This window comes from Miscanthus floridulus, unplaced genomic scaffold, assembly GCF_019320115.1.
Source record: "Miscanthus floridulus cultivar M001 unplaced genomic scaffold, ASM1932011v1 fs_875_4_5, whole genome shotgun sequence".
NCBI lineage: Eukaryota > Viridiplantae > Streptophyta > Magnoliopsida > Poales > Poaceae > Miscanthus > Miscanthus floridulus.
This window is the reverse complement of record NW_027097385.1, coordinates 27502-42905: the sequence shown is the minus strand read 5'-3', so window position 1 is coordinate 42905 and position 15404 is coordinate 27502. Positions and strand designations below refer to the sequence as shown.

At 42.5% G+C, this 15404-nt stretch overlaps 1 pseudogene; it reads right to left on the bottom strand.

The window, feature by feature from the left end:
- Positions 1-3059: 3059 nt before the first annotated feature.
- LOC136533388 (helicase-like transcription factor CHR28) lies at positions 3060-15239 on the bottom strand (annotated as a pseudogene).
- Positions 15240-15404: the final 165 nt, after the last annotated feature.

Below are 15404 nucleotides of genomic sequence, written 5' to 3'. Positions count from 1 at the left end.
ACCCCGTCACGAATGATGGACCCAGATTCTGCTCGATCACACCCGTTAGCGAGCTCACCGAGCTAGTCTTCGAGCCTGAGCGATTAGGATAGGCGATGAAACTCAACCCCTCCGGTTGTGAGGAACCAGATGGGGTAGCGCAAAACAACTCACATCGATCCCCACAAAGGCCCGACAAGGCTTGGGGGCTCAAATGCCAAAAATCCTAGGACCGCGACTCCGAACTCACGTCGACAGGATCTATGACATCCGGCTACGACTTGGGACCGCGACTCCGAACTCGCATAACAGCTTCACTTCCGACTACGCTACAAAAAAGAATCCAGGGACCGTGACTCCGAACTCGCATAATAGCTTCACTTCCGACAAAAACCGTGGGACCGCGACCCCGAACTCACGTCGACAGGATCTATGACATCCGGCTACGGCTTGGGACCGCGACTTCGAACTCACGTAATAGCTTCACTTCTGACAAAAACCCTAGGACCGTGACTCCGAACTCGCGTCGATAGGATCTACGACATCTGGCTACGGCCTGGGACTGTGACTCTGAACTCGCATAACGGCTTCACTACCGACTGCACTCCAAGAAACCCTGGCCAGGGACCACAACTCCGAACTCGCATAAAAACGAACTAAACTAACTACCTCAGCTGCCCAGGCCGCACCAACATTAGGACCCACGGGCTCCGTCTCGTCCATCTCTAGAACTAAGCTATCTCCGCTCACGGCGCACACCGACGCCAGGGTTTGTCTCAAACTAAACTTCCTCTCCCGATCCCTGGCGCGCACCAACACCGGGATCAACAAGTTCTGTCTCGACCCAATCCTCACGCCTAAAAACGCCTCGGCTGCACAACGACGCCGTGGTAAAACAAAATTTCGTCTCAAAAACTAAAAACACGCACACCCATAGGTGCGCTCGCACGCACCCACCGACACAACACAAAACCTCTCCCGCTGACAACACAGAAAACCCCCAGCCGGTTCCACCCAAACCGCCCGGGGGCTCGGGGGCTACACCCACGGGTGCGCTCGGGCGCACCCACAGGCAAGACAAAAATCCCCCGGACAATTCTACCCGAATCACCCAGGGGCTCGAGGGCTCCTGTCGGGTTCATAAACCCGGGGTCCCTCGGGGACCGGCTTCCACGCCCAGGCTCGGCCTAGTAAAACAACATGTAGTTCATGGGCCGGTCCAAGAGTCTAAAACACAACAGGCCAGAAGGGCAGTCCGGTCACCGACCGGAAGGTCTACCCAAAAGAACGAGCGCCCGCTCGTCAACTTCTTCGGCCCACCTCTCCGACCGGAGCACTTGCTTCAGGCACCAGCCGCCTCCAAGCGGTCTCTCCAATCAGAAGGCCTAGCCCAAAACGCTGCTTCCTACTCCGGCCCCGCGACTCTGACCCTGCGACCGGGGCTCGTGGGAACCCTGCTCACCGCTCTTCTCCGACCGGCGCACTCAGAGCCGACTGGAGCCATCCGACCAGGGGCGTCCCATTCGGTAGGAACCAGAAGACGTGCGGAGAAAGGTAAGGCAAGGCTCACAAGTCAAAACCACTGTACTAGGGACCATACCCTGCACAAAACAATACTCTGCAGCCACCATCTCCCCCTACAGTATTATAGGAGCCGCTAAAACTCCCATACGGTAAGCCCCCCGCGTGTCTCTGGACGTCGATCGCGGTATGGGTACCAGGATTTGTTGTACCGGGTGAACATAGCGCGGCTCCTCACAGGCCACTAGGCATCAAATAGTATTTGCAGGTACCGGCGTCCATCCTTCCTGAAGAAGATAGCATGACCTCCCGTGCGCATCTGACATTCTACAGCGACATCAACAGTGTTAGGGGCGCCTATCATTATTCAGTCTTCATCAGCGTGGGCAACAAGGCTTAGAAGCATCTGTACTCTCTCCCTCTCACCTATAAAGCCATCACTTTTATCTATAAAAGGGGATGCGCTCCCTTCAATGGAGGGGGTCGACTTCTTTAAGCTCAGACTCACTAGATCGATAGCTCACAACCCCTCAAACACACGCTTGGACTTCTAGCTCATAGTGGAGTTCCGGTCGCCCTCGGTCCTTCCGGTCGGACCTGACCGGGCCTCTTGAACACCCCTCTTTTCTCCTCGTTTGTAACCCCACTGCAGACTTTGAGCACCTGGGCTCAGGAATAAAGTCACCAACCGATCCCGACTGGACGTAGGGCACGTTGTCTAAACCAGTATAAATCATGTGTCATTGAGTGCTAGACCACCTCCGATCACAACGTACAGCAAAACTATAAATATTCACTAGTTGGTCACTTTCTGCACCGACACCACCAAACTTGGAAAATGAATATATTTTGATCTATTTTTCTGGTGGAGTTCTTTCAAACAGGACCAAAATAGAGGCCATGATTTTAGGGTTACTACTAGAGTTAAGGCCCAGAAACATACTCTATATTCTTTGTACATATCAAGATTCAAACAGTAAAAGTTACCAATAATTTAACTAACAATTTCTAACTATTATAATATAAACTTGATATCCACTCCAATTATCATAAATTTATAAGCATAAATAGTATAAAATAAAACAATAATAAAATAATTGTCAAAATATAATTTAGGAGACTGTCATTTCAGGCCGCGTCTTATGAAAGGAAATGAAGATATTAGCCTATAGAGAGAACCCTCGAGGCTCTGATCTCTATTGCTGGAGCTGTTTCATGGTGTTACGGTTATGGAACACCCAAACCACCAAAGTAGTAGTGCATATCATAGCTGTTCGAGTTGTTTCACGGTGTTACGGTTATGGAACACACAAACCACCAAAGTGGAAGTGCATATCATAGCTGCCGGAGCGATTCAGATATTGCTGCCTCAAACTTAAGAATTAATGCCCTATTTGTTTGGCTCATAAGCCATGACTGAAAATACTATTGACTAATTTATTGTGAAAGAAAAATACTATTTACTGACTAAAAAAGTATAGCTTATAAGCCAAACGAATATGATCTAAGATAAAAAGAACATGCGACCAATGAGAACACTTTGCGACAAGAAGTCAATATGACAAACCCAACTCAATATTTTCGATGGTTTATCGCATACAAACTGTTGGCAGAAGCTGCGGCCCACATGTCAGACATGACGACAAAAAATATGTACATATTTTTACCATGTTAGCTTTGACTGTCGTTATCTTCATTATATTAAGTCAACAGGCACTATTGCAGCTATCTGAAGAATTCACCTAGCTCAGCATCTCTTACTGCTTTCAGTGCAAAAAGAATTGGAAGACATGTCACTAATAACCCCTAAATCTCTGCAACTGTACAAGCTACAAGAACTAATAATCCCTAAATGAAAGCATTTTGTTATTTTCTTGGAGTTCCCTTTTGTCTACCGCTGTCTAACACCATCCAATGAGACAAACTGTTAACTCTCAGGAGCGATTCTACACCATAAACAGATAATTCAGGTCTTCAACGGTCACCCATAAACAGATAATTCAGGTCATCAACGGTCAATCGAGTCTGTCGGGAACCAGATTTGTCTTCCCCAAATGCAGAAGCAACCATCTCCCGCTTTTTCTCCTGAGACATTGTACAGCTTAGGTAAGCATCAAAAGACTATAGATTACAATGTTAATACTACCACCCAAATTAACAACAAAACAACAGTTTATATTTTGTATGACCAAAAATAAACAAGGTAAAGATTTTGCCAATGTAAATTTTGCAAATGTAAGGTTTAAGACAATAAAACTCCAGGAAGTGGTATTCGAGACAAGAAATGCAAGCTATGTTTTATTATTCAGGTGAAGCATATTCTGAATCATAGTTTCCAGTTCATGTCAATGAAAAAAAACCTGCTTGCTATCTAAAATCACCAGAGAAAAAGTTATACAGAATAATGGTATGAACTTACTAATTCCATCCCAAAAAGAGTGCAAGGTGTAGTATGACATCAAAATTAGGAAAATATGTTTCATCACTATTCCAATGGTACCTATTTAGTACGATAAATATTAGTATTTTTTATACAAAATTTGGTCAAACTTGACATACTTTAACATATCACTGTTCTAGAATTGCATCCTTTTTGGGACGGGAGAGTAACACTACTAAGAGATCTTATTATAATTTTCACACTGCTATCAATATTGACCTCCAGGAAGGTTTTGGATAAGATTCTTGACAGAATCCAAACTGGAGCTCAATGCCTGCTCATGAATATAAATGCAGATAACTCAGCCAAGAAAAACTTCAAACCTACCTGGAGAGCCAGAATACGATCTTCCACGGTGTTCTTTATAGTTAATCGTGATACTGTGACAGGCCGTGTTTGACCAATACGGTGTGCTCTATCAACAGCTTGGTCCTCAGTGGTTGGGTTCCACCAAAGATCTAGCATAAGTACGTGGCAAGCAGCAACCATGTTCAAGCCGAGACTTGCAGCTTTGAGTGACATGATCATAACAGTAACCTGCCAATAGTGCAAGTCAAAACCAGAACTCATATACCTGAAAACATTATGTATTTCATATGCCAGAAGTTGTAGAATGCAAACCTCTGGAACCGTATTGAAGTCTTTCACAGCTTTATCCCGTGCAGCAACAGACATTGTTCCATCAAGCCTTCGATATGTCACATGAGAAGCTTTCAAATGGACTTCAAGCAAGTCTAGCATTCTAGTCCATTGAGAGAAAACAATGGCCTTCTCTGTCAACTTGGTGTCAGTTTGTTCTGAAGTACCCTTTCCATCAAACTTCTCAGATTCAAGCCCGATTGAGCATTTGTTATCAGTCATTTGGGTGGGATCTATTTTGGGCAACGAGAGAAGAATATCTAGTGCAGCTCTCACTTTTGAAGAAGCGTAGGATGAATCTATCCCAGGGTGCTTTTCAGCATGTATCATTTCCATACAGGTATCATCAGACTTGAAATCACAGGTCAAGCTACTCAGAGAACATTCAAGGGTGCCTCTGGAGAATAGTGAGGTTTTATTTAGTCGGACTCTGCAATTAGACACTGGGCATACGCTGTCGTCACCAGTGAGTTGCTCCAGTATGCACTGGTTGCAAAAAACATGACCACATATAGTGACAACAGGATCTTCTGGAGCGTCCTGCATAATTCACATATGTTAAGAACCAGAAGTGTATCCACAGCTGAATATCCACTACAATTGGGATATGACCCAGGGCCCAGGCACCCTGTATCAACTATCAAGCTGGTATCAAGAAAACTTAACCAGTAAAAAAGTATGAACTTTGCTGAGATTTAATTTCTCCGACTCAGTTCAAGCTAGTTGGCAATTAAAAAACTCAAGTCTGCATTGGCAGAACACAAACTTAATACTAAGAAGTTGACCATTAACTGCAATATATATCACACATCCAAACAACCAGCACAACAGCACATTAATAATTGTTTTTCTCCACCACGATAAGACTGAATTTCATTACCTCAGCAATGAAATTACAAAGTTCGCAAGTGCACAGAAAGAACCTCCCGCCGCCAACTTCCCCATGCCTCTGATAGTCTGATCACTAAGGGATCAGTCAACACTGGCCCTACCGAAACCCTCAAGAAAGATAGCAAAATAAATAAGTTTGCCAGCAAAAACCAACCCAACTACGGCTACTTAAGCTTCTTCCAACACAGGCCAGAGGCCCTGTCATCAGCACGCAGGTTGGAAAGCGGTCAACTACAGAAAACCATCATCCAGCGCTGAGTACAAGCATTAATAATTGTTGGTCATATGACACAAACTAGACTTTCTGGAATTATGTTCACGTGGTAATGATAGCTCAGAGTCTATCTGCCAATACAAACTTAATTATGCAAGCTTAGTCGCAACAAGCACTCAAATAAAGAACATCAGTCCAGACCATGATAGCAAATACTCAGATATAATACATATATGCGAGGTACATATAGAAAGACCACACACAATGACGTGAAAATTGAAAAAATCGAGAGGAATTCACTTACATTGCAGAGAGCACATAACGCAGAACAAGATTGCAAGCAACTAAGTAATTCATGCTGCCGTTCCATGGGAAGTTTCTTCACCATCTCCAACGAAGACATCCAACTAGAAGAGGAGTCATAGCCTCTAACTAGGTGAGGATGATCGCATGCCTGTCTTAGCCGTAAAAGCATCAATAGAATGTTGACATAATTTTGCTTTACAGTACCAGCAGCTGCATATTCCTGCAAAGCAATTGTAGTGAGCATAGCCTTCTAATAGTTGCAAATGAAACGGGTAAGCTTGCATCAATGTATCAACTTTAGAGTGACCTAAACAGGCAACTGGATGAGCAATCAATCATGTTACACACCATATGCGTCATAGTCCTCTAAAGTTCACTTGTAATCCAGCAACATAATGTCGAACTACCTACCACACACTGTGGCCATGTAAAAGTTATTCAACTTTGTAGGGTTCTGACATCTGCAAACATTCCCTAATTGATTTATTTTGCCCCATGTAAAAAATCCCTATATCTAAATGCAATATCCAAAGTTCAAGCTGAGTGACAAAACAGAAGAATATAAGAAACAAGGCTATTAATCAAATACTGTGAACTGACCTTGAACTGTTCTCGTGATTCAACTTCTAAAGTGTTATAAAAAGCACGCTCCTCGCTAGTGAAGTCCACTGTCTTAAGTGAAACAGTCTTGGGCGGTAAGGATATGATTGGTTTCCCATCAAGCATGGTTGCTACAAGATGATAGATCACAGATGACAAATCATAACTTAAGAGATGAACAAATCATACGCTCTCCCGTTTTAAAATATATGACGTTTAAGACAAGCTAATCAGTTCAAAATTAGCTTGTCCTAAATGTCATATATTTAATGAAGGGAGTAATACAAAAGATAAACAAATATAACATTCAATGCCAACTGCAAAGATAATAACAATTTGGCAATGGAGAATATTTTTTGTGCACTGGAAGAGCATTAGTTCAATAACCATTTATGCACACAGTTGAGAAAGGACTTCAGCATTGGTTCTGACAAGTCAACAACCAAGCTAGATATACGAGTACTCAGTCAGGAAAATTTCCACAGGATAAGAAAAACTGCACTATAAGCCCACAACCTATACCATATTGTGAAACAAAGTTGCATAATTTTAATTATGTAATCTATAAAGTCTGCATTTATGCATCAAGCCCATCAAATTTAATCTTGTTGATTTGAATCACTGTATTCAGTTTTCCTCAATTAAGCTTAGTAATACAAAGTTGTCCCATTAGGCCCTTGCAACTTTATATCTATGACACAGGTGTTAATTTAAGACAAGGATTTTTAGCTGAAAAGTAATATGTGGAGCTATATGCTAATGTTTTCTGGGAGAAAATTTCCTACAAAACTAGTTGGTCAAAAATGTGAAGTTTCAATAATAGTTTAACATTCTGTCCACACTGACAAATGTTTACTAGTTTCTCTAATCTGTTGATTTTGAAAAGGCATTAGTAAAATATAGGATATTTTACTTTGGTAAACAACAGAACCTTGCTGTCAGCACAAACACACCAGTGAGGAGGAAATTAGATGCTTATCACTAAAATTAACATGATGAGATCTGAACAATAGAACGAATTTTTACCCCATAATTGTTATTCTGCTTAACATCTATTCAAATTATATTGGTTAAGCTCAACATAAATATGATATGGTAACTACTGAAATCATGACACGGTTCCATAAATTATTGGCAAGTGGTAACAAAAAACAACCTACGACTAAGGTGTCACGTATGGATAAGCAAGATTCAGTAGGGCAATGATAACATATCTACTGACCTTTAGTCCGGCGTAGCATTACCGTCTTCAAAACAACTTGAAGCTTCTTGTAACCATTAGTTGGGTTCCTACCGATTGGAATCTTTATCATAGTGCAAAACTGCTTATATACAGCATAGGGATCGTATCTGAGAAATCTGAAATAGCTATAGAGATCCTCAACAGCATTCTGTATAGGCGTCCCAGACAAACACCATCTTCTTTTGGCTCTCAAACCCCAGCAAGCCCTGGCAACCTGAGTTCGGTAATTCTTAATACTTTGTGCTTCATCAAGAATAACCCTAAACCAAGCAACTTTCGCAAGAGGTTTTTCAGGCAAGCAACTCTCTGCAGCACTTTTACTTTTTGTTTTCTTAGAAGAGGATGCCTTTCTCTTTTTGCTGCCTGAAGAGGACACAGGTGCACCATATCGGTCAGGCTTCCCTTTCTCTTCATCATCACTATCAGGATTTGATTGTTTTGGTACTTCCATGCTTACTATGGAATATGTAGTAAGCACAACATCGTATTTGGTGAGTTCATTAGGATCCTTGGTGCGATTGCTACCATGATAGATCAGAAAAGACAAATTAGCTTTACTTGTAACTTTGTTCTTCAGTTCTCCTGCCCACTGTCGCAGAACACTTGTTGGGCAAACAACCAAAGTACCAGCAGCTGGCCTTGTCTTAACCGCTACAATAAGATTTTCTTGCTTCACTGTGTTAGTTGTCACTTCAGAGCTACATGTCTGCATCAGCTTTTTTGGATGAGGTTCAATACAATCATCCTCATCATCGTCATCTAGAGTCACAGCTTCACATGGCTCATTCTTAATAGTAGATGACTGTGGAACTGGTGAGCGTTCAGTAAGAATCAGTGATATGGCTGATACAGTTTTACCCAGGCCCTGAAAAGTACCAAATGACCTTAAGACACAATTGACCATTTTTCTTGGCAACATGGAAAGTATTAACTAGTATACCTGATCATCTGCAAGAATTCCACCAGAGCAATGCAAGCTACTTGTCTCCTTTTGCACCATCCATGACAAGGCAATTTTCTGTCCAAAGTAATAACAGTTACCCAAGGAGTGGTAATACTATTTTCATCATAAAATTACACAACATGAGCTGCAAGGCGAACCTGATGCCTCAATAAAGGAACTGTTAAAACCCCATCAGGTGGGTTAGCCTCAGATTTTGGCTGTGAAATATCCTGCCAATCACCAAATATGTCAAGTGTGCTGAAGAAGCAAAAAGAAAGATAGCACTAAAATCCAATGCTGTTAATTTTTCTGAGCTAATGTTTTATAGTATATAAGAATATGGAAAAACACAAAAGGATTGGAGACATTAGCACCTTTGACTAACAACAACAACAACAACAACAAAGCCTTTAAGTCCCAAACAAGTTGGGGTAGGCTAGAGTTGAAACCCAGCAGAAGCAATCAAGGTTCAGGCACGTGAATAGCTGTCTTCCAAGCACTCCTATCTAAGGCTAAGTCTTTGGGTATATTCTATCCTTTCAAGTCTCTTTTTATTGCCTCTACCCAAGTCAACTTCGGTCTTCCTCTGCTTCTCTTCACGTTACTATCCTGGCTTAGGATTCCACTACGCACCGGTGCCTCTGGAGGTCTCCGTTGAACATGTCCAAACCATCTCAACCGGTGTTGGACAAGCTTTTCTTCAATTGGTGCTACCCCTAATCTATCACGTATATCATCGTTCCGAACTCGATCCCTTCTTGTATGACCGCAAATCCAACGCAACATACGCATTTCCGCGACACTTATCTGTTGAACATGTCTTTTCGTAGGCCAACATTCTGCACCATACAATAAAAAAAGGTCTAATCGACGTCCTATAAAACTTGCCTTTTAGCTTCTGTGGTACCCTTTTGTCACATAGGACACCAGATGCTTGCCGCCACTTCATCCACCCTGCTTTGATTCTATGGCTAACATCTTCATCAATATCCCCGCCTTTCTGTAGCATTGATCCTAAATATCGAAAGGTGTCCTTCCTAGGCACTACTTGACCTTCCAAACTAATATCTTCCTCCTCCCAAGTAGTAGTGCCGAAGTCACATCTCATATACTTAGTGAGTCTAATACCTTTGGACTCCAAAGCCTCCTGCCATAACTCAGTTTCTGATTCACTCCTGTCCGGCTTTCATCAACTAGCACTACATCGTCCGCGAAAAGCATACACCAAGGGATGTCCCCTTGTATGTCCCTTGTGACCTCATCCATCACTAAGGCAAACAAATAAGGGCTCAAAGCTGACCCCTGATGTAGTCTTATCCTAATCGGGAAGTCATCCGTGTCTCCATCACTTGTTCGAACTCTAGTCACAACATTGTTGTACATGTCCTTAATGAGCCCGACGTACTTCGTTGGGACTTTATGTTTGTCCAAAGCCCGCCACATAACATTCCTTGGTATTTTATCATAAGCCTTCTCCAAGTCAATAAAAAACATGTGTAGGTCCTTATTGACTAAAAATAGAAAAATAAGTGTCTATATGCCAATTACTAAATTGATTGAAGACGGAAGCCCTACTTTAAAAACCTAGTATTACCAACTTTTGAGATGTCAACGAACCAAAAAGTCTGGTTGCAATTTGTGAGCTCATGAAACATTAGCTCAGCTTGTTGATTTATGACAGTTTGACACATCAAGCTATCAGAGCAGTGAGCACTACACAGCTTGAAAAGGTAAGACTTAGACAGAGCCAAGTAACCCTAGTAGTGAGTTGAGTTAGTACAGTGAAAAATAATAATGATTTAAAAAATCAAGACATCACCTTTCCTACATCTAGTAATAGTAACCTAAACTAAAGCACGAAAAAAGGTCAAGCATCATCAACAAAAAGACAAAATGATGTATTCAATCAAGGTTTAGCATTTCATTCTTTCACAGAATGTTTTACTAATGAGTATTCATTATATGTCACCATTCAGCAACAGGGCTAAACAAATATTAGCTGCAGCCTGATTAGTATGAGAACACTAAACAAAGTATTAAGCATGGAAAAATAAGCAAGCAACAGTCTATAGGGCTATATGACCTGCAATGCGAGGCGCAGAGTGATTCTTTCATCATGTGGCTTGTATCTCATACCACCAAATGCAGGAATCATGGAATTGCCATACATAGGTTGCTGAAAATTATGATGGAACTTTCCCTGGTAAGGCAATCGGTGATCAGGAGCAGGATTCCTATTACCCTCGAGCACACATAAATCAGAAGCCCCGTCCCCATCTCTATCGAAGCAACCTCTTGATGAATTGTGAATAGAAGAGTTGTCACTTCTATATGCATATTGTTTATGCAATGCCAGAGGTTTTTGATATCCCATGTTCTTAAATGTGTGTTGGTTGCTGAAAGGAACAATTTTGGAGTCCAGCAACTGTTTTGATGTTTGACCTAAGTATTTATCAGCATCCTCTGTGGTGGAATTTCTGCTAGAGGGTATTGGAGAAGAGTCAGTGCTAGACTCGCTCTTATAACAAATATCTTCAGACTGGTTCTGCTCACAGGATATTGACTCTGGGGAGGATACATCCATGTAAAGATCTGATAAAGATGTATCATCACAATATTGGTCCGGAGAGCCCATCTGCATAGAACCGCTTTCACATATACTCTGTGGGAACTGCTCCATCTCATATTGCTCATTGTTTTGTGAAAACCCATGTGGCAAATCATGCAGTGATCCTTTCATCAACCATATCAACAGATATATAATCTGGATGAGGATATCCTCCACATTCTGCCTGTAAATGTTCTTCCTGCATAGTAAGGCAACTACTGTTGCCATTGTGAATGCTTTCAGTTCTCTCACCCATGTTGAACTTGGTGCAAGAAATATCAGGAACATCTGTGTTATGGGTAAGAGAAAACATGCCCATCGAAGTGAAATGGTCACCATCCTGACCAGTATTACCAAGCATCTCATCTGTACTCTCCCATTTAATTTCACTCAAATCTGAGTGCTCTGTGGATATACCACCTAAGAAATCTGCACCAGATATATTAATTAATTAATGGTTCCATTTCGGAACTGATATATAAAAAAAAATGAAGAGGAAAACAGCATACAAGTGTTCATTTGTGTCTCCATGCCTTCTGTGTTGTTCTCCACTTGGAGTTGTGTTTGGCCAGAGTATATAGTTTGCTGTCGAAGGTACAAACCATTTGAAAGATCTTCATATGGAGGTCCAGTTGCTTCGTCAACATTAGCATGGTTTGATGCATCCCTTGGAAAATGTTCATTGTCCAAGTTGGAAGTTCTTGATTGGTTCTGCAGATCTGCAAAGCGATAACCAAATTTTTTTGTAAAGTATAAGATATATATTTGCTACTCAGTGAGCAATAAAAAAGTTAACAGCAATTCAGTTTCATCTACAGCCACCTTTGTATTTCTCACCGTTGCTAAACAATTCATAAGGGCTAGACTCTGTGTGATCAATCATTTGTTCTCCTCCGCTGAGCTCCATATGGCACTCCGAAGTGTCCACATGGGAGTAGTTTGACCAAAATTCTGCATTCTCAAACATTTCTGCTCATATCACAAAGTGACAAGATTAGCAACAAATCAAAAATTATATAGGGAGGAAAATTTGTGCATCCTGCAAAATGGCCAGATCATTATACCTTCATGGCTTTGGAATAAATCTTCAGAACCATCAGTGTTGGCAGGCATCTCGAAACAACCTTGATTGACCTGTATTCAGCAACATAAGAAATATGACAGCCTAAGGTTATATAAGACTCGAAACACAAAAGAAAATATTCTATATGCTATTTTTCTCACAACATTTAGGACCTGTTTGCTTTGCTCCCAGGCAGCTTTGATAGACGCTGTGGGTGTCCCCAGGCGTCTGATTTTGGATGCCTGGGGATGACATCCTTGCCTGGCAATGGAGCTGCCTGGGAAGCTGTTCAAACAGGCCGTTACAGCACAAGTGCTATGTGGTGGGCTGGAGGCATACCCTGGATACGGTTCGCTGGTTGCTTACACCCCCAAAAATGACCAATTAGGATCAAACAAACAAAGCAATACGTAATGCAAGATATGCAAGAAAAAACTGGAAAAAATAATGTCAACTCTTAAAGTCCTTTCTGCTCCACTCCTAGTACAAAAAATAAGGGCATTGGTCCAACAATACAAATATCACCATCTCAAGTTGAATCAGGCATCCAAAGACTTGATATTGCCAAACAAACATAAGCAATTAATGCTACAGGCTTCTATCTATTTTTCCATAGAAATATGAAAATTGAGGATCAATTGATCAAGAAAAAAACAAATTAATCAATAGCATTAGCTGCCACAAACCTACAAGCAATGAACAAGCATTGTCACAGCACTCACTCAAAGCATTTAATGTTCAACCATCAAAATAACACCAGATCAAATCAGTTTGATTCATCCACCTTTCAAGCAAAACAGGCTGTGAGTTACTATCCTACAATACCACTGAACAATGAAAAACAATTATTATTGTCAACTTTCATAACTAATACTACTAGGTTAGACAGGTAGCTGCAACAAAATTAAACTTTTCCTCCTCCCGCTTATGCAACAGCCTAGACTGTGGAAAAGTGAAGGATCTAACTACCCCTCCTCTCTTTTTCTCTTTTCCCCACCTCTTTGTAACCCTTGCCATTTTGGCCACTATGAGGCAGCCAATGAAGGCACTTGCTCACCAATAAGGCACCATATTTTCTTCTTGATAACATCCCTCATTACCTTGATAGTGGCCACTCTCAAGGTCATGCCAAAATCGATGATACCAGCATAGCAGTCAAATTTCAACATTTAAGAATCCAGTCAGGCCAGTGTAGTGTGGTTTTGGACCACTAAATGGTGCAGAGGTATTATTTTTTACCAAAACGAAAGGTTTTCTGTTATGCAGTTTTCTCGAGAAGATTCCTTACATCTCTTGGAACTGGAAGTTCGCATACCCTAATGGGAGACACTATAATGATGTATTTCAAGTCTCAACTGTTTTAGGTATATAAGTTTTACAATTCACATTGCACATTCCAAATATTCATATATTCATTTTTTTAATTACTATACCACTTCAATTATAAAATTTTAGATTGACACTGAAAGATTCAGCGTCAAATTGCCTCGACTTGTGATTTTCTTTATAATTTACAATAGCAAATGAATATTCATTTATTAACATATATCTATACCGCTTGTAAGTCTGATTTCAAGGCTGTGTGCTGCAAAAATGTTGCGAGTTGCCAGATGCAGCATGTGCTAGTTATAACTTTTAGAACAATACACTGCCTCTATCACAAACCAAACCTACCCAAAACCAATTACCATCACCTTCTCCTACCCAGGATTCCTCGCCGAACAGCACACAGCCCAACGGCACCACTGTTGACCATGAATAGCACTTTGCCCAAGAACCCATCATAGCCGGCACCATCATTGCAGGTTCACCCCAACATCAATTCAGCTGCAAGCTGGTCCTGCTACCGCAACCATCTCTAACTCTGAAACATTCACCGGCAGACACCATTGCCCATAGCTGACAGTGCCACCAGCCATCGACCCTCCAAATCTGTCAACAGAGGGAACCACAGGAACCTCTTCGTGTTCAGGAAAACCGGCACTGTCCAATAATTTACGAGCAACCACGCTCACATGATGTCCATTTCCCGAACAACAGTGCATTCATATAGCTATCGTTTCGAGAAAAGCATTTAATAGCAGAACAAGGAAAATCCAATAAGTGATGAACTGATGACCAGCAACAACAACAAAAAAACAGGTCGCTAAATTAAAAGGTCGCACTAATCACTTAGCTCGATGCCTCGATCACGCCTGGCCCAGCGGTTCATCGACACCTCAACACGACAGAAGCACTACACTCTTAAGGCCCAAATCATCCAAAATCGCAAGGCCGAGCGCAAAAAATCGACTAAAAACTCGATGTATTCGGTCCCCGCGCAGCCCAAAACCCTAGCCTAACCGCAGCCCCATCCCAGCAAATCCGATCCAACATCGCGAAATCCGACGCAAAGCGAATTAGGGCACGGCGAGAGGCAACTCACCCCAGGCTGCAGCTGCTCCTCCTCCTCCCCGCCCTCCTCGGGTGGCGCGGGCTCAGTCTCGAGGAACGCCATGAAGTCGCCGAGGGACATCGACAGGTTGTCCTCCGCGCCACCGGCGCCAGCATCGCCGGCGGCCTCGAAGCCATCGTAACCGACTGCCGGTTCCTCCGCCATCACCCGCCGCGCGATTCGACCATACGATTCACGGCGGCGGGCAAACGCCTTGCCTTCTCCGGAAGAGCGAAACCCCTTTTCCTTTTCCAACCAGCGCGGGTGGGCGGGCGGCTGTGGTGGTGGCGACGGGAAGGGGGGCTAAAAAGAAGATGGCATCCGCGTCGGCCGTCGAACGAACCCGAAGTGGGCGAAGGGGAAAATCTCGCTACGAGATAGGGACTTAAAAAGGAACGGGTCGGCGTGCTCTGGCGCTCCGAATGGCCGAAGCCGGAATCGGAATCGTTGTTATTTTCGGAGGCGAACCGGGATGATATGGGGTGGGTGGTGGACTGGTGCCGGGTGGTGATCGCCATGTGCT